The sequence below is a fragment of the Erinaceus europaeus genome, chromosome 9 (genome assembly GCF_950295315.1).
Source record: "Erinaceus europaeus chromosome 9, mEriEur2.1, whole genome shotgun sequence".
Taxonomy (NCBI): Eukaryota; Metazoa; Chordata; class Mammalia; order Eulipotyphla; family Erinaceidae; genus Erinaceus; species Erinaceus europaeus.
The window spans coordinates 112,156,869-112,161,471 of NC_080170.1; the positions used below are offsets into that span (position 1 = coordinate 112,156,869).

The window sequence follows — 4,603 nt, forward strand, 5'->3', positions numbered from 1 at the left end:
GGTTCTAAGGCAACCGAATAATGTCACCAAAGACTTGTTTTTTTTTTTTTTTTTTCCCCATCATCCTGCTCTCACTGCCTGGATGTCATGATCAGCTTCCAGTTATTGGGGTAGAATCAACTATGAGTGAATATTAGCAGCACAACCTCAAGTTCTGTCAGAGTCATTCTAAAAACCTCCAGAGAATCCAGGAACTGTCCTACAGAATTCTTTTTTTAATTTTAGTTTCTTTATTGGGTAATTAATGTTTTACTTTCAACAGTAAATACAATAGTTTGAACATGCATAACATTTCCCAGTTTCCCATATAACAATACAACGCCCACTAGGTCCTCTGTCATCCCTTTTGGACCTGTATTCTCCCCCCCACCACCCATCCCAGAGTCTTTTACTTTGGTTCAATACGCCAATTCCAGTTCAGGTTCTACTTGTGTTTTCTCTTCTGATCTTGTTCTTCAACTTCTGCCTGAGAATGAGATCATCCCATATTCATCCTTCTGTTTCTGACTTATTTCACTTAACATGAATTTTTCAAGGTCCATCCAAGATCGGCTGAAAATGGTGAAGTCACTATTTTTTACAGCTGAGTAGTGTATTCCATTGTGTATATATACCACAACTTGCTCAGCCACTCATCTGTTGTTGGACACCTGGGTTGCTTCCAGGTTTGGGCTATTACAAATTGTGCTGCTAAGAACATATGTGTACACAGATCTTTTTGGATGGGTGTGTTGGGTTCCTTAGGATATATCCTCAGGAGAGGAATTGTCCTGAAGAATTCTTGAAGTTCACTCTCCTTTTTGTTAGCGAGCATAAATCAAACCACCATCCACTGTAAGGAAGCAAAGATGTTTATTGACGAATTGCAATCCGGGCCGAGATGGTAACTGGTGTTAGTCTACCAAGCTCGACCCCGAACAGGGCTCAAACCATACAATTTATAGGAATTCAGACTACACTCAGGGAGGGGGAGCACATCACCTTATCAACCTACATCCAATAACAGGCTATAGCAAACACAAGATCCAATCATTTCAAACTTAGCAAAAGCATGATCCATTCAAAGCAAAGCGCGGGCTAGTTTCAAATATAGTAAGATCACACAACCAATAGAATTCAACCAGGCACATCCTCCTGCCATCGGCTATGACCACCCATCCGGTAGACAGCACACCACAAAGTCTGTTCAAAGGTCCTGATAAGGCTTGTCCCCATGTAGGGTCCTTCGAACAATGGGTGGCCTTCACTGATGAGGTCCTGATAAGGCTTGTCCCCAGGCAGGGTCCTTCGAACAATGGGTGGCCTTCACTGATTAGGTCCTGCTTATTCAAGGGGGAAGGGGCAAGGAATTTTCCACCTCATACTACAAGCAACTCATACTAAAAGCACTTAACAAACAACTGCATAAAAAGGGAATTTCAAGGCTACTGCCTTTTACATTCCCCACTTGTCTTAGCCGAGAATCAAATCTTTGATTCATCTTCATCTTTTTTTTCTTTTTGGGTCAGTGGGATCAGCAACTGTCCTCTTCAAAGGAATGTGATGAATCTAGTGGCACTTTCCGGCAACCTTTGCAGCAGTTGGTGTACTCAGGATCACAATATAAGGTCTTTCTCACTGGGTGTGCCTTGTGGAGCAGGCAGCAGGTGACAGGGTCCTTCCCAAAGGCTTGTAGCACAGCATTCTAATTGTCCTGCAATATAGGCTGGAGATCTGTAAGAACTTGGTAACTGTTGTGGGATAGATCAGAGACAAGAGCATCACAGATCATGACAGCAGCAGTCTGCCAAAAACCATTTCAAAGGGAGACAGTTTGTTTACAATGGGAAACAGTGTACTCTCAGAAGGGCCTGAGCCAGGAGCGATACCCATCCCCTGCCAGTTTCAAGGGTTAATTTAGTTAAAGTCTCCTTTAAGGTCTAATTTATCTCTCTACCTGCCCAGGGATATGGGACTCGTTAGCATAATGAAATTTCCAATTTGTTCCCATTTCTCGGGTCACTAACTGAGACACAAAAACAGTGAATGTCTGCTTACCAGAACCAATGGTGAGAGGGAACTCTCCACCTGGGCACTGTTTTATCTAAAATTTTCTTGCTCACCATCTATGCCCCCTCAGACTTTATTGGTTAAACCTCTATCCAACTTGAAAATGTGTCTATAAATATCAGCAAGTACTTATACCCAAAAGTCTCTGATTTTACTTCTGTAAAATCTATTTAGTCTCTAGTCCTAATCTCTTGCCCATCTTATTTCTCCTTACTGTATCCAGGGTCCTTTGGAAGCAGGGAGCCTAGTAGAATCAATGTCAAGGCTGGCCCTGCTTGTTGTGTAGCTGCACAAGTGGCTTCATCTGCCCTCTAGTTTCTTTTCTGATGTCCGGAACAATGGGTCACGGCTGCTTCTTGCAGGGTCCATGCGGCCTCCAGTAGGTTCTTTTGCTGGATCATCTTCCTGGTGGGAGTCAGGAATCTTCTCTCCCCACATGCTCCATGCACACGCCATGTAGCAAAGGCATACCTCTTGGCAGTCATGCATTTGTAGGGAGCCTCAGGATCCGTCTCCAACATCAGGGTGGCAGGGTTCAGGCTGGTGGCAGCACTGAATTTCACTCATGGCTGGTCTAGGAACAGAACTTGGTAGCAGGTTAGGTGGGCATTGGACTTGCCCCGGTGATGGCTTGTCTGCTTTCCTTACCAGCTGTGCCACAGGTGCTATTGTCTTCAGGCATTTTGTCCATCCAGCAGCTACAGGGTCCAATATTTGACAAATAGGCAACGGGTCTGTGCCATGGCCCAAGTTTTTGGGTCAGCACTCCCCGGCTTATGCCTTTAAGTTCATCAACCAGCAGTCTAAATGGCTTGTTGATAAAACAGCCTTTCTTCCAGTGTCCTTTTTCTTTGCAGTAACATCACTGATCTTTCTCTTCCCTTAGCCCCAATTTTCTGACTTTCCTTTTCCCTCTGGGCACTGCCCCAACTTTCTCTTTCTTCCTTTCTTTCTTTTTTCCTTTCTTTCTTTCCAAAGTCTAATGTCAAAACATTTACCAACTTCTTAAAAACCCTCTGAGCAATCTCTCAGCTTTTCTTTAAAATCTTTCTGTCTTCTGTAACTTTTTTTTAACACCTGGGGCAGATTTGAGCAACAAAAGGCCAAATTTAGTGTCATTCTATTTACCTTAGAGAAAATTGTGGGCCATTTTACTGCCTCTTGGAGACCCCCTAAGAGAACCTGGCAGTATGATTGAAGGGGTATCACTGCTGTACTCGTACATTTGTAACCAGTAAGACATACACAAAACCAGATTAAGAGCTTACCAAAACTGACAGTCTAATGACCAGAATTTGCCTATACATCTCTATGTAATTTTAGAAGGTCTTTTTAACAAACAGATATACCAGTAATATAACCACTGTGTTATTTTTCACTCACCTAAGCCAGTTCTACTTCTTTAGTTGAGAAGGTATTTTAAAACGTTTACATGTCAATAACCTTTCTGTCATTTTCCACACAAGTGATAGAGACACATCTTCAGTGTGTGATACCTAACTTGAGAGACTCTGTTTGAATTTTAAAGAACATACATTTAAAAGTTACCTTTTTAACCTACTGTAGCAATTTCTATGACCAGGATCTCTAAACCAAATTCAGTTTAACTAAATTTTTCCTTAAACTTTAAACAAACTCTAATTACTTAGAGAGTTAACACATACTAGTGACTTCTCAAAGCATTTTCAATGTCAGACAAATGCCAAATTTGCTGTGGACCAATATCTATAAAATAGATAATTTGCATATCAATTTGGAGAAGATGAATTGTCACATTAAATACTTAAGACTTTAAATCTTTAGCTGTCTTAGCAAATGAATTTTTACCCTTATATTACCACATAAGAACTGTATTGAAAACTCTTTTTTTAAAGAACTTTGATAAGAATGCAGCTTTAAAGTTACTTACACTTTTAACCTTAAGATTAACATTTTTAGGCCACAAAAACAAACCTAAAACATACATATAAACATGTAAGACATCTCATAGCCACCTTTTTTATCATTTATATATCTGGGCTGATTGTTTAAGGGAAAAGAGCAGCTTTTAACCAGTACAGACACATCTTAGCAACCTAGGACAACCTTAACTAGCCCTAAAAAAACAAGGAAGAAGAAACAAATTCTTTCAGCTTCTCTCCACGAGGAGCCCAAGAGGACCAAGGACAGTTTTCAGACAGCTCCAGTCAGCTCCGGGGGCATGGGTAAAGCCACACACATGCTAGCACTATCACCCATCTGCACCCATGGGCCCGTCCCAGGTCACAGCCACACCGAGGCAGGGCGGGGTGTCGCCCCTGCACTAGAGCTGCTGCCTGGCCCGGCTCCAGGCCCCTGCTGTGACCAGCCAGCCTGACTCCTGTGAGGGCGGGGTGGCACCCTCAGGGTCCTGCCTGGACTAGCCTGAGGACATGATTCTACTACTCAGGCTTAAAAGAGAGACAAAGACAAGGCAAAATTCAGCTGGCAACTTCAGGCCGGAACCAAATCTGGTCCCGTCGCTCTGAGATGATTTCTTAATGTTGACCAAAAAGACACAGGGACACAAAAAAGC

At 42.4% G+C, this 4,603-nt stretch overlaps 1 long non-coding RNA gene across 1 annotated transcript; it reads right to left on the reverse strand.

Moving 5' to 3' along the window:
* Positions 1–836: 836 nt before the first annotated feature.
* LOC132540258 (uncharacterized) lies at positions 837–3,508 on the reverse strand. The gene is made up of 2 exons (XR_009551465.1): positions 3,433–3,508; positions 837–1,705 (listed from the first exon to the last, which is right to left on the reverse strand). It is a non-coding gene; the product is annotated as an uncharacterized LOC132540258 (long non-coding RNA).
* Positions 3,509–4,603: the final 1,095 nt, after the last annotated feature.